Genomic DNA, 27,291 nt, shown 5'->3' with positions numbered 1-27,291 from the left:
AGGTAGAAAATGAATGTCAAAGTGTTAGAGAACTTTGAGGGACTATCTAGGCAGTGAGAGGTCTCTGTCAATTTTAGAACTTTGGGAGTTGCTTTTAACACACTTCCTGTTTACTTAGGTAATATTTTATCCTTCTAGGGTCTTTGAAGCATTGAAGACATATAGTTATAGTTACAATTTTTCATAGTTATGATAAAAGATAAATTAGATATAAAACTTTAGACTCACAAAGATAGGATTGATGATAGACAATTTTCTTTAATTTGCCAAATGTAAATGGACCAAATATTGTACTTGTAATTCCTTCTTGAAACCTGTTTTGCTTATGTAATTTTACTATGTTAAAGTTAAAACCTTCCTTTTCATTTAGACAGAGAAGGCAATGTGATATGGGATTCCCCTCCGTATGCTATGAATATGTTTTATTACCATTGGTTAATAAAGAAGTTGCTTCAGCAACTTTTATCAGCAGAATATGGCCAGGCTGGAAGAGATATATAGAGTACTCAGAGTCAGAGAGGTGCCATGTAGCTGCCAAAGAAGAGATACCTCTCAGACCCTTATCAGTAAGCCACAGCCCTGTGCCTGCACACAGATTAATAGCAATGTGTTAATTTCAGATGTAAGAGTTAGTTAATAAGAAGGCTGAGCTAATAGGTCAAGTAGTGCTGTAATTAATATGGATTCTGTGTGATTATTTGAATCTGAGCAGTTGGAAAAAGAATGAACATTTTTTGCTTACAGAAAACGCAGGAGGGAAGAGGGGACACCAGCCTCTGGGGACAGGCAAATCAGATGAGAAGAGAGAAAGAGAGAAAGACAGACAAGCAGACAATCAGAGAGACATAGAAAAAGAGAGAGAGAGAGAAGGTGGCAGAGCCTTTTATAAAGAGAACATAGTGAATGTGCACAGGAGATGCTTTTAGTAGGTACATTTGTGGACACACCCTGTCAAAATCTCAAAATGAGGCCAATACAGATGTCTGAATACTAACACTTGAGAAATCAGAAGGATCTGATAGATGTTCTATGACTTTAAGAGACCACAGATGCTAGCCTAGACTACAATACTCTGCAAAACTTTATCACAATAGATGGACAAAATAAGATATTCTATGATGAAAAAACAAATTTAGGCAAAATCTACGCACAAATCTAGCTTACAGAAGGAACTAAAGGAAAAGTCCAATTTAAAGGTATTGACTAAACCCAGGAAAACAAAAGGAATAAAAATTCAAACCATAAAATCAAAATAAGTGACATATACATATATACACACAGACACATACAACAAAATAATATGAATCAACAAACACAAAAGACTTTTTGATATCTTTCAACATCAGTGGTCTCAATCCCCCCACCCAAAAAAGTCACAGACTAATAGAATGGATGCAAAAACAGGATCCATCCTCTGCTGAATTCAAGCAACACACCTTGGTGGTAACCAAGGATAGATATCAATCACCTCAGGGTAAAATGATGGAAATAGCTATTTCAAACATTTAGAACTACAAAGCAAACAGGTGTAGTCATCTTAATATCTGACAAACTAGACCTCATAGAGTCTTCTTGACTAAGCTCTACTGGCTACTGTCTTTGATACAATAATGCACTCTATAAATGACCTTAGGCTTAATGTAAACACCAATCCAACCACAAACCCTTTGATCTACAATGTTGTCTTGCCTGCAAGGTTTGTAAGAACAATGGTGATGCAAAGCTTGTGGGAATAACCAAAGAATATCTGTTTAGATTTAAGGTCCACTACAAGAGAGAGAACCCATTTCCAATGCCACTTTTACAACCAAGAACTTGAGACTAGATATCCCAGGAACCTGGAGAAATGCTGCATACGTTCTACTAAGAAGACAGAGTAATAAAACGAGTTCTGATGACAATCTGCTGTACTCATAAATCAGGGACTCTCTCAGCTATCATCAGAGAAGCTTCTTCCTGAAGGAGATGAGAACAAATAGATATCACAGTCAGACAATATGCAAGAAGTGCATCTCCAAATGTGATGTCTCTAACAACCCTTCCCTCAGGTATCAAGAAACCCTCTGAAAGAGGAGGCACAAATAGGGTTAGTGCCAGGAAGGATGGAATACAATAAAAGAAAGATCTCTAAGTCAATAGAATAAAGTCATATATGAGCTCACAGAGGTTCAGGCAACATACATAGGGCTTTCATGAATCTACACCAGATAGCATCCTAGAACTGCAAAGAGAAAAAAAAAATTACCACCATTTCTAAGCCAGAAGTCATCTTTAAATTATAACCACTTTCAAATGAAAATTTAGTTTCTCTGAGGGACTCTCACTGGGAAAATAAGCTGCTCTTTAGGGTAGCCTGCATGCTCAGCAGTAGATAGACAACAGAAAATAAATTTAACATCATCTTTGAAGGTTCCTTGTCTCATAATATCATGTCAGACCTTCTAATTTTAATTTTGTTTCTTTATTTTATTTATGTCTATTTTCTGTTCTCTTAACCTATAGGTCTTTTTGTGGGGTGTTTTTATGGGATTCCTGAACATGCTAATGAATGGGGGGGTATTTTTGTATATACTTCCGATTCTTGTACTTTTTCCATTTGTGTTTGTTGCATCTTATTCCAATGTGTTATTTTTCTCTTTAATCTTATTATATTATATTATTATCTCTTAGAAGTCTTCTTATCTTCTAATAAGAGGCAAAAAGCAGGTTACTCTGGGATGAGAGTGTATTTGAGGAGGAACTGGGAGAAATAGAAGTAGAGGAAACTAATCTGGTGTGAGACTATTCATTATTCTGTCAATTACGTTTTAAATAAATGCTGATTGGCCAGTATCCAGGCAGGAAGTATAGGCAGGAAAATCATACAGCAAGCCTTTCATTGAGTGAGCTTCTGGAGAGTTCTATTGAGCAGATCAGAGTTATAAATTGCTAAATTAGAGTCAAGTCAGAGTCGTGCAATAGAAAACTGGTGGTAGTCAGTTTCACTTTTCGGCAGATAGAACCTAAGAGGTTCCCACTGAGTCTTGATTCACACCATTCTGTCATCCCTGCTATTTAGAACAAGAAACCTGTTCTTGCTTCAGAAAGTAGAGTATTAGCCAATGTGATGAGATGTCATTCATCTAATTATCTTATATTGTACACACCTGTGTCATAACAGAGTGGAGTTTTCTTCTTTAAGAGCATTGAAAAAATAAGATGGGATGGCATGATAGGGCCTATAAAGTCAGCTGAGAGGACTTGCAGCTCATAGAAACAGCCAGTAAGTAAGGACTTAAGCACTACAATGACAAGCTCCTCAGTTAATTCTGCCAATAACATGAGGGAACTTGGAACATCTCACACCAATAGGGACTCAGATAAAATTGACATCCTGGCAGGAGAGCACCTGGATGCTAACTGTTGAGACACTGGGAGGAAAAAGTAAACTATGCTTGTGAGATGACGGTGTATCAAAAAAGTAAGATTGATGTCTGCTGCCATTTAGAAGACTGGTTAAGGAAGGTTGGTTTAGATATTTAATTAAAAGCCCCCCACCTCCCTTCTTCACCCTTCTCGCTCTCATTTTAACAGACTTATAAAGTAGATAATTAAATTTATATCTTGCTGAAAAACTGTATTTCATATTTTATGGAATGTTTGTAATGGTGCAAACCTATATGTCTTTTGTTTCTGTCTTATTTTCACATTTCTCTTTTCAAAACTATAAATGATAGCACTGATGTTACTTCCAACAAAGTAAGTAATAGATAAGTCAGGAAGTAGAGAATGTGTGTATTTTGACTTAGATGTCATAGAATATTGGTGTAAAATATTCTGAGTAGTTAACAGAAGAACATAAATCATTAATGCACCAAGAAAACAGAATATTAGAGGAGGAGATTATAAAATCCTATTGCATTGTCTTCTGGCTCAATCATTATTTTATCTGAAATAAAAAAAATGAGAAAACCAGTCACAAGCCTAGGTGTGGATGCATGGATGGACAGTGAAGAAAGCAGCAAACAGATTTTCAAAGAATGCGTGTACTCAGAGGATGTGACACCCCAGAGTATAATGCAGGGTGTCAGCTCCTGACTTCTTGGAGGCATTTATTTGTTCTGGCTATTTCAGAGGTTGTAGAAGAATGGTTTGGTCACATTTAACTACCAAAAGCCAACAAATTGAGGTTCAGTTCTGAAAAAATAAGGAAAACATGTAGGGAGAAACATTTTCATTTGAAATTAAATACAAATCTCTTCCATTCAAATTTATGTTTCATTGGGATCATGGAAAATAAAAGGTCAAAGATAAAGGAAGGGCATATCAAAGCCATTTTTAAAAACACATACATAATAGTCATCAGAGAAGGATCCTGTACTCGTTCCTGAGAACATTGGAGTTAAATTTTTTGTCTTCTTGAAACTCTTCTTCATATGTCTATGCTTCTGTGCATGTGTGCCTGTGCACCTCTGTACACACATGTGTACATATGTGTGTGCACATAAGTGTATGTACACACGAGTTTTGATAAAAAATAATGTAAGTATGCAGTACATTAGTTGGTGCTCATGTTACTAAGAAATGAAGAGCAGTGAAGTGACAGCAATGGGATTTAACTTGCCAGGAAAATTTAGATTCAAATCTCATTTCTGTTGGATAGATGTCTATGGGATATTCCAAACTGTGAAAAAACAGAACATGGAGTCTCCATTTATTTCTTTGTGACACTATATTGTTCTTCTTATGTTTATTGCCTTTCATTCTAAAATTAGTTACCTTGCTGAAACACAAGCTTCCATTCTCTACTATGTGTGACCCCATGATGTTATCTTTAATACAGTGACCAAAATCTGTATTAAATCTTTACATTTAATAGAAATTTTGAGACTATTATATTATTATTGTTTTTTTGCTTGGCATCAACATTTGACCTGTAATCTATTCTGTCTTCAACTGTTGCCATAACATGTCTCTGTTGTTTGGGGGGATTTTCTTCATATCTATAGGGAAGTTCTTTTTTATGTTTTACTTTTTTATTCTCATCCTCTGCTGGTGTTTGTTGGTTGTATGTTTGTTTTGCTCATCTTAGTAGACGCATTCATTCATACCTCGTCTGTGTGTTGGGAATAAAAGCACACTTGTGTAGACATCAGCGGCCAATCTTAGGCATTGTCCCTCCATTATTGCCCACCTCGTTTTGAGAGTGGGTATCTCATTGAATTGAAATTCTCCAGGTATGCTAGGCTAGATGGTCAGCACCGCTGGGGTAATACACATGGACTTATCTAGTGCTGGACCCTGCCTGCTCCAATACCAACTTCACAGACACAATCTGCCTATTTCCACAACAGAAGCAAGACTGTTGGTTGGAATAAATAATTGCTCCTTTAATAGGATACAATTTTTGCCTAGAATAATAAACAGGGTCAAATCCATGATGAGGAAATTATAGGCCCTAGAAGAGAACCCATTAATGTTGTTTTTCTAAATGGCAATATTATCAAACTGTCTTCCATATATCTGTTTACAATCATAGGTTCATGATTCTCTCAGACTTATTTAGAGAAGAATACTATTGCAATACAAAATGATGAGTGACTACAAGGGATCAGCCTTAGATGGTACACGTATTTCACCCTTCTCTGGACTTACTGAATATTAAGTACAACAAGGTTCAAAAGACTATATCAAGGCCCGGCGGTGGTGGTGCACGCCTTTAATCCCAGCACTCAGGAGGCAGAGGCGGGCGGATCTTTGTGAGTTCGAGGCCAGCCTGGTCTACAAGAGCTAGCTCCAGGACAGGCACCAAAGCTACAGAGAAACCCTGTCTCGAAAAACCAAAAAAAAAAAAAAAAAGACTATATCAAGTATGACAGATTACAAAGATGTAGGATGGGGACAAATACTGTGAAATGCTGTCTTATGGTTAGGACATGTTTGTAGCACACATGAACTCAAAGAAGCTGTGGTTACCTAAGTGAGACCTTCAGAAGACCAACTAGCTAAAAATTCTAGCAAGTAGGGAAAGGGGATCTCAATACACCAATCCTACCTAAGCAATAGTGGCCATTGCTGGCTTCTAGGAGAGGGGGTATCACCTTTATTTGATCTTGTGATCACTGGTAGACTTCCTTTGCCTAAGAGATAAGCACAAATTCACGTACATATTGGCGGCACAAAATAGACTCATTGTGTTAAAAATATAAATATTTAATTTTAAAAGTGGGGCAAAAATTTTGAAGAGATATGACATGTAATAGGGATTTTTGGAGAAGTTGGACTTGGTGAGTGCGGGATATAAATATTGTATAGTTTCTACATGTATAAAATTTTCAAAAAATTATTTAAAGAAACTGCAATGAGAAAATTTCACTTCTTGTTTTCTCTCTCCTCATTGATGATTGTCATTTTAATTTCCTTTTGCTGTACTGTGTCCTTCCAGGGTTGTTCATATGTGGAAATGACAATCTCTCAAACTGATCAGTTTCATTAATTTACTTTCTCTACTGGAATTCTTCAAAATGAGTAGAACTAAATTCCTTTGGTTTCAGGTTTTTACTGTCATTTTCTCTTCTAAGGATGATGTGATTAATTATTTGAATTAATGAATTATAATATGGATAACACTTCTAATATATTAAACAATAATGTTTCATGAGTTTCATTATTGTTTAGAGAGATGAAACCTTTTAATTAGTATCTTATAGCTATGATTATTTGGACATATTAAACTATGAGACTTACATTTACTTACACTAAATAAATTTCATATCTGCTGGTCAAAAGATAAATACCTGTTGTCAAAAGTGACATAGAATGGCATGAAAGAGTAATATCACACATTTTGTTTCTAAGAATAACAAATAGTAGTTATCATCTTGAGATTCAGAAAACTACTAACAAGAAAATAAAACATACTTTAGCATTTGCTCTCACACATTTATTATGATTTTTCTAATATTTGAAAAGGATTTCACTGATCCTTGCCAAATGTCATCATAAGACATTTCAAAGATATATGAGTTTTCATTATCACATAACCAGAGATGTTCTGAGTAAACATTGTTTTTGAAAAAAATATTTGTTAGAAAATCTGTGCGAAACCCTCAAAGGCCTACCTCCCCTTATTAAATCAAGGTTATACATGCCTCTCAAGCCTCCGGTACAATTCCAAATTTTCATAACTCAATGTACTTCAGTTTAATACATGAAAGATGAAAATTTCTCTGCTCAGCCACAAATTATTAACCTAGAAAGCAATGTAGTATAACTAGAACGAGGAGAGCTAGTTGTAAAGCATCACCCCAAGGACTAACCATCTGAGTCCTCTGCTTAGTTCTGCATAATGCAGAATCAAGATGGTCCAGCAACTGCATAGATGATAGCCTACATATTTTGACTATGTGTTTTCTACCATTTCTATGACCATTTTTATAAGAGTTCCATGCTCATGAATTTGCCTTACACTTTGTGAAGCCATTTGGTTTCGACTTAGAGACTTTGGTGACCACGGTGCTATGCTTTAGTTTACAGCTTTATGATTGAGAATAAAATGATTGAGTTAGGCAGTAACTTGCTCAAGATTGTATTCCTGGGATGTAGGAGAGCTGAGGCTCACACTGTTTCTTATGGATGACCTTTCATATTTTCTATCCTTTTTATAGTTTTATCCCATGAAAGGGTAGTAAACTTGGTTTGAGAAACCAGAGGAAAACAAATTAAGTCGCTCTTATTACTGTACTCAACACATTATTTTCATTTTTATTGTATTTTATATCTCACAACTAGAGTTTTGCCTGACATTAGGCAAATTTGCATTAGGGATTCTTAAACTATTTTATTATTAAGGAGACCATTTTATTATTAAGAAAATAACAATGGCGTGAGAGGTGAATCACTAGGTCAGAGAACTTGCATTGTAAGCATGAGGACCAATATTAGAATTCCAAGTATATACACGCCAAACATGTATATAACCGGGCATGATCGTGGATATTTGGAACTCCATCGTGGAGAATTCTGAGTGGGCAATTTAAAAGATTTCTAGGAAGCAAGATGAGCTGAAGCAGTGATCTAGTTACTGACAGACTCTGATCGGGATGTAATAGAAGAAACTTCGTATTTTTTTCTGGTCTCCCTGTGTATGTGAATGCATGCACACACTCTCATATCCACAAAATGCAAAATACACAGTCACCACAAATATATATCATATACCATATATGCCTGCTAGAATAACCATAGGAAAGTCAATAAAAGCTATATATATATACATGTATATATATATGAAATATATATTCTTCATATATATATATGAAGAGAAATCTCATCTCATGTGAAGCTTGACTTCTGAAGTTTTTCTCTTTCAGGGCTAACATAATCTTCTACTTTTCTAATGAATTTTAGATAAACATCATGATGTATTGCTTTTGCTCAGATAAAGCAAATTAATCCTTTTTTCCAATGAAGACTCAACAGATACTCAAAAATAATCAGCACACACATTTATACACAACACCACCCCCCCACATACACACACACAAACAGAGGATGGGGGGGCAATGAGATGGAGAAATTTGATATTTCTTTTATCACATATCATGGATGAAATTATTGGTATTCAGTTTCAATTCAATTTAGTTACTGTCAGTAAATGACTAGGAAATAGAATATAAGACTGAAATAAGTAGGTCATGGAAAAACTATGCCTCTGACAGGAGATGTGAAGTAGAGAAAATGTCCCTAGTCAATAAAACGCAGAGTGACAATCAATATTAATAAAATTCCCCTCAAAATAAAAATACTTTTTCTTTTATTCTCTTAACACTTTCCCTAAATTGGATAAAAATGTTTTCTTCAGGCAGCCAGATGTTTCAGGACATAAAGGAACTTAAAGTCTGAGACTCAGGATTCACATGATGGATAGAATAAAAATTCCACAAGTTGTTCACAAACACAAACACACACACACACACACACACACACACACACAAAGAGAGAGAGAGAGAGAGAGAGAGAGTAGCAGACAGACAGAGACAGACACACAGACACAAACATAGAGGAGAGAGGGGAGAGAAAGATAAAAGAGAGAGACTGAGACTCAGAGACAGACAGACCAACATGTTAAAAGTGATCTAATATTTTAAAAATGTGTTTGTAGTCAATTGGAGGTATAGACAATAACGGATATTTGAAACAGTAATCTAGATTAAACAGATAAACACAAATTGCTTCCTTAGCTGTAGACATTATGGAAAACATAATTCTCTATAAGTTCTTAGGAACCTCATCCTATAACTATCAAAAATTCAAAACTCAATAGATTCTACTTTTCATTGGTCACTGAATTAAACTATTAAGTACCTCTTTCCACTGAGCATGTTATGCTTGGTTTAGTGAAAATTCCCTAGCTTCCTCTAGGCTTATTTGGTACGATATAGAGTGGTCCTATCACTCAATTCAAACTTTAGTAAAAGTAGATGTTTTTGTTGAATGAATTATATAAGTTTACATAAACAAGCAATGCAAACTTTGGTCTTTTAGGGAAATAACATTTGCATGAATGATATTGAGTATAGAAAGAACATAGTTCTAAAAGAAAACATTATATCTCCTCAAATAAATTTACTAGTTTGAATACGACAGCTTATCTAAGAAAATAATTTTAGCATGCAAGAAACAGAATTGTTCCTGATAATATCATACCGTGTAACCACATTTGTGTGATGCTTTCTCTATGAGCCAGGCAGATAATGTGCTTTTGCAAATTGCTGGAAAATGCAGCTGATGATATTAACATTTTTTATTAAAGGATAAAGTGATCATAATACCCAAGGCAGTACACTGATTAAGGCAGGTGCAATGGAAGATAACCCATAGGGTTAATAATTCCTCAGATAACAGATCAGTGATTGCCTGTAATATGCTGATGAGACAATATAGCAAATTGGGTCATATTAGACAGTGAGATGGAACTGTCCACATGTGACACAGCTTGCCATGGAGACAATCAAAGTGACATTTCTTAACCTATGTCTATAGAGATAAGGTACGTGTCATCAAATTAGTTAGCCACCTAACCTTTTCGAAAATCTAGGACTATGATCACTAAAAGAAAATTGCCATAAAATGGGCAATTATGGTATAATTGCAGGAGATCCACTTTCTTTCTAATACTAAATCGAAACTCTTTAGAGAAGTGATGACTTTGAAGACACTGGTGGTTATTTGCATAAGATTATGTACCTGAGCCACATACATGATCCTGATGACTCTAATGGGTAACTGTGATACATTGTGGCATTCACAGATTCAATGTGTCTTAGAGGGCCATTGTAAGGATCTAATAATTAATGGTATCTATCATTTGGTAGGTGTTCGTGAAATTGAAAGACTTAATTTTTTGTGATGAAATACATTTCTCTTAGTTTATTAAGCGAAAAGGAATTAAGCGCATACCTTCAAATAATTACTCTATAATGACTACTAATTAAGTCTTACCCAGAGACAGAAATTGGGGCTCAGCCCGAAAACAGAAAAGCAAAACAACCAGGCCACTAGAGAAGTCTTACCTCGACCAAGGCTGGGCAACTATAAAACTAGGCAGACAGAGCCTCTCTCTACTCTCACTTTATATCCCCTCTAGTGCTGGATTAAAGGCATGTGACTCCCTAGTACTGGGATTAAAGGTGTAGGCCAACACCATCTGGATAGGTTTCTGCATTGATCTCGGGTAGCCCAGGGTGACCTTGATCTCACAGAGATCCATCCGTCTCTGTCTCTCAAATCTTGGGAATAAAGGTGTGTGCCACCATTACCTGACCTCTAGTGGCTTTAGCTTTGTGTCTGTTCTTCAGACAAGATTTATTTATTAAAATACAAAAAATATACCACTATAAAATTGGTTATTTTGGAATATAAATCTTTTTGTTGACTTCGACAGTTTTTAAGGAAGTATCTTTGTAGTATATCTAGCAGTATATCTAGCAAAACTTTGTAGTATATCTAGCAAAACTTCCCCATTTTCTTTTCTGACATGCATTAAATATAAACTTGACTCATGCAACCATTTTCAACTGGGGTAACTACCATGTTACATATGTATTCGTCTTTTTGAATTCTGAACACATGCTTAGATGACGAGGAATGCCAGATGTTCATGTCTTACTGCATTCAGTGAGGGGTGCCCTGATACAGAATCTGCTTCATATACAGAGGGCTTGTTGTCTTGAATTTACATGCTTGGTCTTTTAAACAGTAACTTGTATAGTGAACTGAAGGAATGTTTTATCCAACTATAAACTATTTGTACTTTACCTAGTTGAAGAAAAAATTTGCCTCTTAGGGACCTTTAGATTCTTGGAATGGTGCTACCCACATACTTTTATTTCTTTACACCCTCTGATCTGACAATCGTCAGTAGAAAACAATTCTATAATCAGCCCCCACAGTTGCTCACAAACAAGAAGAAACATCAGAATCAATTAACCGGAGGAGTTTATCTAAGCACAGATAACTGGACTTCAAGCACCATAGAGAACTTTATTCAAGCACATACAGTTGGAAGTCATGTACCATGTTTTATATTCAGCACTGGGCCATGATACAAAAGATGGTATTTCTATGTGTCTTAGGAGTTTTGTTCATGCAAATCTTGGAAACTACTTTTTCACATCCCCACTAGCATCTACTTCCATTCATGTATAGTCTGCCCACTCATTCATTAACTTGTTATTTATGGTAAGTTACATTAACATATAGAGTGTTCCATCAGTGAGTTATTATAGCAATGTCCTGTTGAAACCCTTTAAATGACAGCAGAGATCACAGGCTCGTCCTGCTCCACTTTGTTAATGCCTTCTCACTAACGTAACCACCTAACTCAGTGATTCCTTTTTCTAGCCCTGTACTCCCCGAAGAAAATTCAATTTCAAAATCATTTCTCCACACAATTCCATATTGCTTTGCCTCTTTTCTTATATATATATGCAATTATAATTTCCATTTATTCAGTGCAGGTGATATAATTTATGTGGAACGAAGAAAGCAATCTACTTAAACTAATACATACTAATGTTGAGACCCGGTTTGAGTGTTAACATTTTTGAATAGATGCCTTTGAGCCAACATCAATTTTCAAAACCATGACAACATGAAGTGAATTCTGTCAGGGAGCGGAAATGTGTTTCTTCCCTTATGTCTCTTATTACTGGGCACCTCTTGTCGGCTCTGCAGGTGCCTCATCTGGCTGCAGAAAAAAATGGACAGAATAAACTGGGCTGGAGCTCCTTCAGCTATTTAATAACTTTGTAAACTTTATATAGAATTTACATTTTATATGTATATCCTCAATGCATAATTAAAATTTTGCAGGCTTTCTGATAATCACATCTGTTTCATTGGGAGTATTCCAATCGAACATATGCATTTTTACAAGATGAAAATATTTTCCTTGCTGTGGACTGACTGTGAATATCAGTCTTGGCATTAAATGAATACTCTCAAACTCTAATCTCCAAGAGAATAGTATCAGCATTTATTGGTGAAATGATTAGATCATATGATTAGGACAAAAGAGACCCTAAAGATCTATTTTGTACCCTCCGTGATGAGACAAGGATGTGCGACCTAAGAGTCCAGTCAGAAAAGGACTTCTTACTTGTGCTTTGCTTTGATCAGAGAAACAGGAGCAGTAAATCTCTGCTGTTTATCAGCTAATCGTCTTGTATCATTTTGATAGTAGCTCAAAAGTTGCAAGACAATCACTTACATGACAAAGGAAGAGTGATTCAGGGATTTATGAGAACACTCCTTTTGGAAGCTTGCTGAAGAAGTTGAGCATAGGACAGCAAGAAAACCTTCAGGATACACTGAGCCTGCCAACAATACTGACTGTATATACCACCAATACAAAAAACAGTTTCCCAAATGATGCCATCCTCTGACTAACACAAGAAAGATACCCATATCTAGGAAAACAAGGAAGGAAATTGCAGGAATAGACAATTAAATAGGCAAAAGTCAAATTGTTGCTCATGGACACAGTCTACAGGGTCTCATATTTTTGAGTTTTTCTGTGGGCGTTTGTATCTCTTTCTACTCATGGTTTTTATTTCTAAGCTAATTTCCATTTTACTATTTTTGAAACAGCTCTTCTTACTATCTTCTGTTTGTTCTTTGTGATTTTATAACAGTATTTCCTTACAACAACTCAATAAAAATTAATCTATTCAATGATTTCTGACTTTATCCACTCTTTTCATTATTTTAAGAAATATTTATGCATTTAATATCTAGTCATTTTATAGCAAGCAAAGGAATGCACGACTACACACACACACACACACACACCTAAAATTAAAATTCTATAAACACCACTAAACCTTCCTTTTATAATTGAACAATAGGATTCCTAATAATATTTTCAGCACTGAAATTTACATTCCAATTTTTTGTAGGAAATCTCTTTATTCTTTTTCGAATGTTTTCCTGTGTTATAATAAAAGTCTTTATTTCTTGCTAACTACATATTACTCTCTACAAGTTTGTTTTCAGCACTAACACTTCAGGCAATTTCTTTTACAAGTGGTTTCCTCAGTATAAAGCAGAAATGTTGTAAATAGAGCCAACCATGCAGGCAGTATGTGAAAGGTTTTTCATGGCGAAATCTCACAGAATGTGTTTAGTCCATTTACATCCTCCCACTGAAGCTTATAAAGCAGGATTGGAAAGGCAGAATTTTTATATTTCCACAGGCAGAGGTCAGAAGGAACTTTCAGAGGGAGCTAGAAGCTTAGGCAAAGATCCAAACGCATAAAAGCACAGCCATTTCAAAACCAGTAGAAATGAACGGTTACTCGGCACAGCAGATGGCTATATTTTATGAACCATTTTGTAACATTATAGAATTCCCAGCATCAACTAAAATTCAACTTCATGAATATCATTAAAGAAGTCCTATTGCTTTTGTATGTGGTATTTTTTGAGGAAATGGTTTTTTCATGAACTTCAAAAAGTTTTTTAGATGGGAGAGGATTCCTGGTGCCTCCAAAAACAGGTAAGAACTAGGTGATTGCCACAACCAGTGATCATTTTTCTGCATTATAAAGACACTGTGCTGTTAAGTTACTGTATTTCCGTTTTGAGGAAACTATTTTTCTTTATTATTTTAAATTTTTCAAAAAATATCTTTTCTCATTTTTCATACGAATCCCGAGAAAACTTTCTAAACTGCATGAAATTACAAGCTCTATTTATGTTGGGCCGCAACTTTTAAATACATATAAGCAGTTCATATCTACTCCTAAATGAACACAGTTACGGGTCCTTTTTGAGTTTGCAGTGGTTAATCTGAATGGGGGAATATCCTCAGAGAGAGGCTGAGAATTTCTTTGGATGGAGAAGTGACGTTAAATGGGAATATAAATTTGCTAAATGATAATATGCTTCGTATTTATATATTCCCTATTCAATTTTTATCAAATGAGATGGAAAAGAAATAAAAGAAGTTTGGGATTTGGCCTTCTAATGCCAGTGATGACCTTCCTTAATATGAAGATGAAGGGAATGACAAGAGCAGGTATGCTAGATTAAACTGAGAACACGCAGTGACTGTGGATGAAGATAATTGAGACCTCGCATCCATGGGGAATGTGGTAAAAATAAAAACAAGAAATGAGAGGCTGCAATTGACATAGGAAATTGAGTGACTGTTTCTCACTCCAAATGAAGAAAGGCTAAACGTGATAATGCTGATGTGGCATTGAATAAATTATCTGAGCAGATATGCGGAAGGTATGGTGACTTTCTGTCACCTCAGGATAGACATGAATTTGCCATTTCCAACAGAGCTGGGTTTCCATGTATTACCTAACTGTTGGAAAACTTTGGGTCTGTCTTTTTAAATCATCGCCACTGCTGTACTCTAATTTGTTTGACACGACGCTACAAACTGCCCATAGATTAATAGGCAGTTCCTCGATCACAAAGCCTTAAACTGTCTCTGGATTTTTTGGAATGACTGATGCTTAGATCTCTTAAGGCTTGTTCTCGTTAGAGATCAAAGTATCTGAAGTGCTTCCTATCATTCATTTAAAAGCAATGTCATTGGGTAGGTTAGTGGCTGATAGTACAGCTTTGTAATTTTATCGTCTTGGAGGTGGAGAAAGGGGAGCAGGCATTTAGGTTTGTTGACTGAGTTTTCTGTCCCACGCTGTCCTACAGTCATTTAGCCCCAAATAAATACACAGAGGCCTACATTAATTATAAACTGATTGGCCTATTAGCTCAGGCTTCTTTTTAACTCTTACAACATATATTAGCCCATAATTCTTATTTGTATTAATCACGTGGCTTGGTACCTTTTTTCTACGAGGCAGTCACATCTTGCTCTGTGTCTGGCTTCCTCTCTCGACTTCAGACTGACTCTTTCCTCCTCCCAGAATTCTCCTGTTCTAATTGTCTCGCCTCTACTTTCTGCCTGGTCCATCCTGCCTCTACTTCCTGCCTGGTTGCTGGCCAATCAGCATTTTACTAAAATACAATTGTCTGGGTACAGACCATTGTCCCACAGCACAGTTATCCTTGATGCCGTGAATTTTAGGACAGTTTGAACAACATGAGAGGCTGTTTTAAAAAACAATAGCAGTAACGGCAATACAAAAGTCTACAGAGACAGTCACTCATGTTTGTAATATAGAATTAAAACTAAAACTATTTATCTCAATGGAAAACTTTACTTTTATCTGTGAGATCTGTGCATAAACATCAAGCTGATTTTCCAGATACTTTTTGAGGAAGTATAATCACAGAAGAGGAGGGGTTACACGACTAAGGTCATATTTCTAATGAACTGTAAGGGCCAAATTTAAACACAGTGCTGACTGACCACATCCTTTGGATGATATAATTTGAGATGCCACAGCACAGTGCCAGAGTGTACCATTCATCTGCATTAGCTCTGACGGATATTCCCTGGAGTGGGCTGCCTCCTGAATTGTATGAAACCATTTTCAAGAGCATTCGTTATACTAGGTATGATAAAAATCTCCTTTAGTACATATGTCACCGGGGGCTCTGCTCTTTGATACAGCAGGCAATTCCTAAATTTTATTTTCAGGTCTTCCTGTTTGTCCTCTGTTCATCAGGAAGTAAACCTTTGAAGCCTGAGCGTCCAAACTCATGCCTACTGGGGTTGGGTTAAAATGTGGGGAAATTTAGCAACAAAATAACAATTCAATTCTATCTTGCTACTAAAAGAACCTAATCGCCTAAATCTGTCATAACATTTGTTCCAGCAGTCCTTATCCTTCCCCTAAAATACAATATATTGACTGTATAATCTCGCGTCCCTTCTTGTGGTTCTTTCTTTGTCAATTGTCAGCTAAATTAATCCATATATTAATATCCATATCTTACGCAATGCTATGCAAGAGGTGCTTCAAGTTACAGAAATGTATGGAAGATGATCATAGTAAAATAGTTAAGATTTAGAAAATACGATTTTTCAAATAAGAAATATCTTCCAATCTGGTCAGGTATTTTAGCTAATAAACGTATGTGCTAGCTGCACTAAATGGCAGCACCAGCAATCTTAAACAACTTCATGGGTTTTTTGTTGTTGTTGTTGTTTAATTTTTGTCATGTTTCCTTATTTCACTTGTGGTACATTTTTCTATTTTTCTGTTTCTGAAGATAACTGTCTAAAATACCTTCAATTGAAAATACATTAGTCACTTAATAAAACCAATATTAGTGTTACATCAGAACATTCATAATGGTCTATAAATATAAATGAGTTTACTTTTGGCAAAAGTAGCTATTGTTTTCAGCCAGACTCTTAAAAAAAATGATCTCCAAAGTTTATAAAACATTTAAAAGAATGTAAACTCTTTAAAGTATTTAATATGATTTAAAGATTTAAAATTCTACACTATTTTACCTAAAATGAAGTTTAAAACAAGAATTTCTTGCATTAATTTTTAAGTGTTTTATTTTTTAGAATTTTATATAATGCTTTGATAATATTCTCCCTTCTAACTCCTGCCCAGTCCATCCTTCTTTACTACTCACTCAAGGTTATGTCCTCTGTTTTCACCCATGAAGTCTGATTTTTCTTACCCATGTATTCCTTGAACTGCAGTCTTCCAGAGGAGTGTTACTGACATCCCAGGGCCAATGTTATTAAAAAGAAAAAGAAAAGTCTAAATTTCCCTCTTCCAGGAACTAAAGTCACCAATAGCTCCTCGGTTAGAAATAGACTTCATGTCAACCTCTCCTTTCCATAGTTGTATTTGTTCTGGTTGAGCATGCATGGAGCTTATGACACTCTCACAAGCTCTGTGAGTTCACATGAGCTCCCGGCCTGTGTTCTCTTGACAGTTTTCTTGTATTCATGTCCTAGCGTCTGGCTCTTGCAGCTTTCTGTCCTGTCTTTCACATTGATCTCTGAGCCTCTCAAGTGGGGATAAAATATGGATGCCACATTTAAGATTGAGTGTCCTGCAGTTTCTCATTCTCTGCACTTTGGTGAGTTGTTGGTCTGTTTTAATCATCATCTACTGCAAATAGAAGCTTATCCGATTAGGCCTGGCATGTGCTTTAATCTCTGACTATAATGGTAAGTCATTAGGAGATGGTTTAATACTATGATTTTTAACAGAATGATAGTCGTAACTTATCCCCTAGGACCTGAAAACATGGGCAATTAATTCAGACATTGGTGGTCCACGCTTTTAATCCCAGCACTTGGGAGGCAGAGGCAGGTTGTTCTCTGAGTATTTAAAAAATAATCTTTGAAAAGCAAAATGAGCTCACATGGAAGGAAATTCATAATGCCTGGATGAATTCTATTCAATGGACTCTTTCAAAGACTTGGGAAGACATGCAAGAGATTCAAAACCTGGGAACGGGAAGACAGGATTTTAGGGACAGAATTTGAGAAGCTATAGAAGTATGGCTGCACCACAGAATATGCCTATACTTAAATTTATATAATTCTGTTGTCCCATGGAAAAATGTGAAAATTTTCTAAATGAAGCACACTTTTCCACGTTTCTTCACAGGGTTTTGAATGTCTGTGAGAATCTGAGTATATGTCTTTAGAAAAACTTGATTTCGTTCTGAAAAATTTTTCAGCACTGCCTATCAAGAAATTTCATGAACCTGCCTTGCAAGTTATGTCATGTGTAGTTTGCAGTTTAGAATGTCTGAACATTACTGACAGTCTTTTCAGGGATGTTTTGACCCCCTAAAAACTTTTATTTTCAGGATATTGACAGCATTGATCACCTCATAAGTTCAACCTTTTTTATTTGTGAGACTGGCATGCTGTTATAGAGCTCACACCTATCAACATGGCTCGAATTTATTGTCTTTATAATAGGAAATCATTGGGCAGCCCAGCTCTATTTTGCTTGAATAATAGTGTACCTGTGACCTTAGTCTGATGACTTTCAAAGTTTGCTGGGATTTTTTTGTATAAAATCAATTAATTTCAAGCTTTTGAAGAAACTACATGACAGAAGCCATGCTTAAGCAATTAATGTTAACTTTTATCATAGAAGGTAAATAAAGAAAATTTATAAAAAGATGTATCATGAATCACTTCAATAATGTCATTCTTAAAGTGATTGATTCAGGCCACATAGCTGCAATATTCAAAAAACAAATGCAATGACTAGAGAGGTACACTATCCCAAGTTTTACTTCTTAATAAATTGTCAGATAATAGAATGATAGATAGTTATATTAAGCATTCCATTTTACATAATATACCTTTTAGAATTTGCATGATTCATAGAATAATGTTTCTTATATTTAAATGTAACATATAATATTCTACAAATTATAGCACATTAACAATTCCTAAGAGCTATTACATTTGGATAAAAGGATAAAAGTTAAAATTTTTTTCTTCTTACATTACATCAGGTGAAAATAAAGAAAAATATAATAATAATAATTTCTTTAAAAAATAAAAAAATTACATATAATTTCTTTTTTCAATTTTAATATTTATTATGTATACAATAGTCTGTCTGTGTGTATGTCTGCAGGCCAGAAGAGGGCACCAGACATCATTAGAGATGGTTGTGAGCCACCATGTGGTTGCTGGGAATTGAACTCAGAACCTTTGTGAGCAGGCAATCCTCTTAACCACTGAGCCATCTCTCCAGCCCCATATAATAATTTCTTTAAAAATAAAAAGATAAATAAAGAAAAGAAAAAAGAATAATTAAGCAGAAAGCAACAATTACCATTTTTGATAAATGGGAGACATATTTCTAATTAGTTTCTAGGTAACTGAGTGAGCCTGTTGTATCAAACCAAAGAGAAATGATTTTTTCCTCAGAGAGTTCACATTATTATCTTGCTGAGAACCAAAGTACTACCTAAAAGAAAGATATTTGATTTAATAACTTTGGAATGGAATGAAAAACTTCCATTATATTTCTTGTAAGGGCTCACAAAATATAAAAAGTCACAGGCTTTAAGTGTGAATATCATAATTGGTATCATGCAATATGCCCTTCATATCATTTTCTTAGCTTCTGACTTCCTTTACATTTTATTTATCATTCTCACCTTGGTGAAAATTCAGAGAATATGCTCACATAAGTAAGTTTTATACATATTTAGAAAGAATGGAAACTAAATCTTACAAACCCAGCTTAAATTTGCAATGTACTAGCAAAATAATTTCCCCTACTTACATAGATCTTCAGATGATTTAGTACATGCCCTGCTTTCTATATGACCTTTTCCCATAAAGCTGAACAACAAATGTCTGCTACCTCTAAGTCACTTGAAATGATTACAATATGTAATTTCATGAGGACTGCTAACACAGCAGGGAGAAATAACACCTGAAGAAATACACAAGAAACTTTTAATAAAGAACTTAATTTTTATTCAAAAAAACTGGAAGAAGGCTTATCATATTACTTAGTGGCACAAAATGACATGGTTATTATATTGATGATAATAAATCCAATCTATAAAACATACGAATAAGTCTATTTGGTAAAAATAAAAGGTAAAGGAAAGATGAGAGGCAGCAAAGGCAATATTAAGAGGCATCCAGATACACAGTGTGTAGAACTATTGAGTCTATAGCCGTCCATCTGCAAATATGACTATAGACACCATATTTTCACCATTCACATTCTTCTGTAGCCCGTCTGTGCTACACGTGAGCTTATCTGGTGATTCAATTTTTACCAGAATTTTGCAGTGAAAATAATTCCATATTTCTTCTAAGGATGGGTTCATAAATGAAATTGGAGTCTTCTGGAAGGTTATCTTGATAAAGTCCTTAGAACACTGAAGTTATGACACCACAAGCAAGAAGTCATGTGTCCGGGCTTTCATGAATTATACACATCAAGGAGGCGTCAGATAATTTTCACTCTGACCCTCATTCCTCTGTAGCTTCATAAATTTGCACATCACTAAATGGCAAGAGCCTTGTTAGTCCTCAGGACCATAGAGTCTTGAGATTCTACATATTTATTTTAATTTACTATGTTTTGGAGATATTTTGTATATAGGCACTTACAACTGATAAGAGCAATTTAAAGATTGAATTTCAGGACAATGCAGTAAAAATAAAATGCAGACTCTGATAAAGCATACCTAGAAATCAAAATCGACTAAATCAGTTATTGCATCAATGGGGACAGATGACAAGGGTTTGAACAAGAAATAACGCACTATTTCATCTTCAAGATGTAATGGCAGATCTCTTCTGCATAGGCTGATGCTCTCCCTGTCAGTGGGTACACATGTGAAAAGAGTAGTAAGTAAAGAACAGGATGGTGTGTCAGGTAATCATTTAGTATGTCTTCCCACCCTCACAGATCAGGAGATTCAAAATTAACCACACATTCTCAGCAACCCAATAGGGTAGCTATTGTAGATGACATGTTACTAGCAGAACCTTTGAAACCAAATAAAGTTCAGGACAGCATACAATAGAATACATCTTGGTTGAATTTAAAGGCCTCAAAGATCATAGTTAATAACGTTGCTTCACTGAAGATAGTCATTCTATGCTCTAGGAAGGATGACAAATACATTCATGGAATCACAGAAAAGAAGAAGAACAGACACAGGTTGCAGTGGAACTTGAAGGGCTTATGACATGACAGTCAATATAGATGGGGGTACAAGGCCATTAGGCTTTATGTTTATGGTCGAAGTATATTGTAACAGTGTTTGGAATTCATTAGATGAGATTGGTAGGGTATTTGATACCATTGTGTCTTAACAAATTAATTTGGCTTTAATACTCATAACTAATTGAGAACTAATGAGGGCATCTAAAGATAGTAGTTAATGGTCTATTGTGGTCAAAACAAAAGCAAAGCAAAAAAATACTTTATCTCTTAGTAGCTGTTAAGAATTCAAAGTGTCAGTAAATACTAGTTATCAGGATCACAGTGGTTGTGATAATCTACTTCTAGAGAGATGGAAAACAAGGGTAGGAAATTCAAATCCACATTTTGTGGTAGTATATAAATGATGGTGGCTTGTCTAAAGGAGAGGGTAAATGAGAAGTGAGCTTCACTTACTAAATTAACAATGCTTTTTTTTTGGCTCATTAGTAAAGAATACTTGCTTGACCAGCAGGGTTTCCTTTACAGCATTCACATAGCAGTTCAAATTCATTCAAAACTCAATTTCTAGGAAATCCAACACTCTCTTGGGGCAACTGTAGACACAGTGAGTACACAGTCAACTCACATACATGCAGGCAAAGCTCTCATACATACAACATTTTATTAAAAATAGAGATTGCATTAAGAACTGGGCTCTGGGTAGAACAAGAAGAATTTAGATGATTATTTTAAAATGTTTTTAAAAGTTTGCAAACCACCTTCACTTTTTTTTTTCTAGAAAGATGAAACAATGGAATTCTAACTCTTAGGAAACGAAATGAATTTTTCTCCCACTCTCTCTAGCCTTGTAAATTCTGCTTTAGGAGACAAAATAGGGTCTTTAAAGTCTTGGCTTTCAAAATCAAAATCTCTATTAGATCAAATGATTAAATACGACCACATTGTTCAATGAGATCACTGTTCTCTTCTCAAGCTCTGTGTCAATAGGAGAGCTGTTTTGACTCTTTTAAGAAGTCTATATTTTCCACTTTCACTTAGGTATTGGAAAAGGTGACAGAAGTGATCTAGAAATACAAATAGTAATGTGGCAGGAGACTACATTTTCCTGTTTTTCTTCTAAAAACTGTATGGTAAGAGAAAGCACATTAACTGAAGTTTCTGGTTTTATTTTTCATTTGTTGGCACGTGTATGTTTTGGAGTATAGGGATATTGACTGGTGCAGGTGCAGGTGCAGGTATGTGTGCGTGCATGCAAAATCGAGAGGTCAACATTTGGTGCTTGCCTTTATATCTACCCACCTTATAAAAATACAGGGTGGCTGTGTTCAGACTTTCTTTAGTACTCAGTATAAACATCATGTAAATGGTCTTATGCCCCTCTGTTTACTTCTAATGATCCCCACTTCCTTTGTCATTTCCTCAGAACCTGGTTTTGGAAACCTCCACTTAACTTTCCCCCATATTGTACCTTAACAGATAATAAGGCACAGTCATTTTTCATGGTCCATCTAACATTGTTTTCTTTATATTTAAGGTTTCATTAACACCATCTTACTACATGGTCATTATGAATTGTGGTTTCTTCCCCCAGTTCCCTATGCTCCATTCTAGTTATTGAACTTCTACTGATGCCCACCAGAAATCAATAAAATGTAAAAACTGTAAAAATAAATAAATAAATAAATAAAGTAGTGTCTCTCAGTAAGAGAAGGCATTGATGATTTGGTACATCATAGTTAGAAGAATAGCTTTAGGTGTGAATAAGATCCATCAAGGGGGAATTTAAATGTTGCAAAGAAAAAACATAATAAATGAGAGATAAGGGTGACATCAAAGGAACCTGAAGATGTGATCTGATTGTCCCTATGGACATTAGAAAGTTAGTAAACTGCTTAAGAGTCACCGCTAAGTGACTAAACAAGACAGTGTAACCCACAGACCCTGAAAAGAGAAGTTGTTGCTCAAAAGCAAGCTGGGTTTTGTTGTTTCTCATGTAGCTTGTTTCCAACAATGAAGAATATGTCTAAAAGTTGACAGATAAAATCTAAGGAAATGGAGCTATGGAGTAAAGGGAAAGAAGCTACACGATTGTGAAGACCTAGACACAGTGCAGCCTTATTGCATCCAAAGCGAGAGGCAGAGGTAGTGTGGTAGCTTAGTGAGATGGCGATGGAGCCTGCTGAGGTCTCCATTTTGATGTCTTCAATAGGTACAATGATTTCTGAAACAATGGACAGCTTGAGGTACTAACTCACGTAAATCTAATAGCGGTTTTAGTGTAAAAGTCAGCATATGGGTGGTTTTGTTAATGGTTACTAATTTTTCCTGTAAAGGTCTGTCTGTGACAGAGCTCACTGTTCCTCTAAGTTCAATTCTTTCTTGAAACATATCATTTGATAAAGATTTTTAAGTTACGGTTTTAAAAATATATTGGCACAGATGTTCACAGATTTAGTAAACACAGTTGTTGCAAGCTCTTCTATGAACATCTGTTTCTAGGAATAATTCTTACAAATTGTTTATCTAGTATTCGTTAAAACAAAATACTTTTACTACCAAATATAAGAGTTTTTGTTCACATAAAATCCCATATATTCATCAGATTGTCTTCTTTCTTCATATAATGATACTAACTCAGTGATCATGTGGCTTTCAAGGTCACTATGGCAGGGAACAGAGGGATGCAGAGCTCAGTAGTCATTAGTCTGTCTAGTCGTGAAATACCACACGTACACTAATGGTCTATCAGGCAGCTCTGGACACATGGTTCTGACCCTACTGCAAAGCAGGATTGGGAATAAAGGGGATGCATTTATTGTGGGAACTATTTCTGCCACAATCTAAGTATGTGCTTTTAATGGTTTGAAACAATTCTGAACTGGTGAGGAAAAATGTCAGAAAGAGATATTAAATTAAATTTTGAATACATAAGTCTTGCTCCACTTTATTTTAACTTCCTCTTATATTATTTTATCAACATGGAGTCTTTTCAAGTAATAATTATTTTTCCTCATCATATGATAAAATTGAAATATAATAATGGCTAAATCATGAACTAACCCAAAAAATCCTAAGATAATGCTGTCATTCATTTTTACCCCTATCTGGATTTTATCCCTGTTTGGCTAATAAAATTAAAATTACTATGTTACTTTATGATATATGGCACCAATAATTCATTTATATCATAAGATGATCATATAACATATTCTTCTCATTTGGATTCTATTTATTTTCCATGAACAAATAGGTTATTATGTTGTTTCTTATATGTAAAGAGTCTGCTCATAATTGTTTTGATATTTTATCTTTTAAAATTCTACCAGCATATTTCAGATTTTAAAAACAGGAGAAAATACATTATAAGGCTAATAATAGAGTAAAATTTGTTTATATTGGTAAGTGTAAACTACAGCAGTTTAAGTAGTTGATGAAGAAATGAAAAAAGTCTCACATATCTAAATATTAGCTATGATATAGGGTTTTGTACTCTGAATGTACAAAACTCGCACTTGGCAAGGTGACCCACATATCTGAGAACTGCATTCAGATACGGATGATGTCAATAGCCAGCCAGAGCCTTGTACCAGCAAATGAAATATCGTCAAAAGCAGTTTTACAGAAAAAGCATCACAGGGATCATTAACACAACTATTTGTTATAAAATCCTTATAAATGAGGTAAATTTTCAATGAAACATGACATTTTCTTTGTCTTTATAATTAGTTTGCATCTAACCAACAAATACTAAAAAAGTATATTTTCTATGGTTCTTATAATGAGTCTTAGGGTGAGTGATATTCCTGGAGAACCTGTCTTCTTGAGTAGAAGGAACACTTTACTTTTGAAAGTGGAACACTCTGCTTGCAATTCAATGTATGTAATCATTACTGACACTTAAATTTATAATTAGTTTTATTTTTAAAAAGAAATGGTGGAAATGCCTAATCTCAGGTATTAGTTCTTCATCCTGGCATGATGTGAATTAATATCATGTGTGGGTCAGAACACTATTTTCTCTTAGTCTACAACTACAATGTCTGGTATCATGTGTAGCTGTAGGGTCAGATTTCCAACAACTACACTGTACACTTTTATGTAAATTTCCAAGACCCTTGGAAATCTGCTCTTTTTGATGGGCAGAGAAGAGGAGTGGATCTGGGGCACAGGGGAGGCTGTGCGGGGTATTGGGAGAAGAGGAGGGAGAGGAAACTGTGGTCAGAATATGTTGTATGAGGGAAGAATAACTAAAAATTTAAAAGAAAAACTTTATCCCAATCAACTTTATCCATTTATTAAGCATATGCTCTCTTCTCAAGTGCAGAACTCAAAGCAAAAGAAAAAATGCACAGCTATAAAAGAAAGTGGGAAAGTATTCTGTTGCTTTATTGTCCACTTAAAAGTTTCTCCTTACTTTACTTGGCCAGCCAGCCACACACAAGTGAACGGTTTTAATCTCCCTTGGTAGGAGAATCAAGCTGAAAAGAAATGAAGATTGAAAGTGATGGTAATATCCCATGTCGGGGAAAATAAAAATTGGGTATATTAGTATATTACACAAATAACCTCCTTCTGTCTCTGACTCTCTCTCTCTCTCTCTCTCTCTCTCTCTCTCTCTCACACACACACACACACACACACACACACACACACACACACGTGTGTGTGTATGTTGTAAATTTTTCTTTGTTTCCAGTGTTTCTACTGGACTCATTTCTACCAATGGAAGAGTAAAGGCTCTTAAGTCCAAATCTCCTTTTCAGATTAGTCCAATGGACAGCTGAGCCCTGGTGATGTGGAAAGAAACTGAGCAGGCATTTTCCAGGGCTTCCCAGAGATACAAGGGTTCTTTTGTGTAGAGCTTGGAGACATAACAGAGAAAGAAAGGTCTATGGATGTGTCATAACCCTTCAGCTGTTTTGTCCCTTTCTTTTTAAATGCCAATGACAAAAGACCCAGGAATGTTTATAGACTAGTTACGTATCTTAATCGAAGAGGTGTTGCTTTTCTAGCGCCTCTTCAGCTCTACTCATTACTGTTTAGTCACAGTATTACTAACATCAGAGAGCTGAATGGGAGACTGATGAATACACAGGGCCACTGTATACAAACCTTTATCTGTGAGATACAATAAAGCAGATTGTGAAATGTATTTAATATATAAGCATGGCCCCCTTTCAGTTATGGTTATCTATTTAACTCCCTTTCTTCCTCCTCTGCCTCTCCCCATCTGCTTACTTGTCTGCTCTCATGTTAACAAGTGAGGATGGATCAGCTTAACTGACTGATGAAGGTACATTGGGCAGACTTTTCCTGAGTGGATGCAGGTTCTGGGCACTTAGAAAGGTTTCCATTGCTTCAAAAACTGCATCTACCACTTACCTAAATGGGATTTTCTATGTTGCTTAAGGCTAAGATAATGAAAAGAGTTACTGAAGGATCTATGGCATCACAATGTGATACAGAAGAATTTATTCAGGGCCTAGGTTATGTCATGTCATATTTTTGGTGTTTTTGTGACCAGGAATAAACTGGAAGAATGTAATGCAGGAAACTACAGGCAACTACAGGAAAAGAACCAGATTTCTGACATTATTCAAATGAAGGATTAGCTCATGGATGTCCAGGAGCAGATGTCGATCACCAGAGCAGCCTACATAGATCTGGAATAGATCTTGTAATAGATACAAGAACCCTGGAATAGATAATAGAGTTGGGGTAGAATGAGTTTAAATGGCAAGACAAGGATTAGCAGTAGGATAAAAGCTATAGATTCTTTGGGAAGCCCTTTTTTGCCTCCTTGATAAAGTTTCATGTGTTAGCCTGTGTGTGTGTGTGTGTGTGTGTGTGTGTGTGTGTGCGCGCGCGCGCGAGCACGCAGACACACGCATGTGCAAGTATACTTACATATTTTCTCAGATGCATGTGGCAGTCAGAGAGCAACCTTGGTTATTGTTCAATATGTTGTTCTGTTTTCTGTTCAATTGCCTTAAGACAGGATCTCTCACTGACCCAGACTCCCACAAAGTCAGCAATATTGGTTGACCAGTTATTGACTCTAAGAATCACTCTGACTTTCCCCCCAACAACTGTGGGGTGACTGATATGTGACACCATCCCAGTCTCTTTATATGGAAGATTTCAAATCATACCCTTATACTCGCAGTACCAATGATCTTCCCACTGAGTC

General features: G+C 35.6%; 1 protein-coding gene across 15 annotated transcripts in view; it reads right to left on the bottom strand.

Annotated features, from left to right (window-relative positions):
• Nucleotides 1-27,291, bottom strand: part of Robo2 (roundabout guidance receptor 2) — a 1,551,815-nt gene that overhangs the window by 1,047,212 nt on the left and 477,312 nt on the right. The window lies entirely within an intron of this gene.

The sequence above is a fragment of the Myodes glareolus genome, chromosome 2 (genome assembly GCF_982192425.1).
Source record: "Myodes glareolus chromosome 2, mMyoGla1.1, whole genome shotgun sequence".
In the NCBI taxonomy this organism is placed as follows: domain Eukaryota; kingdom Metazoa; phylum Chordata; class Mammalia; order Rodentia; family Cricetidae; genus Myodes; species Myodes glareolus.
This window is presented reverse-complemented; position numbering and strand designations above follow the sequence as displayed.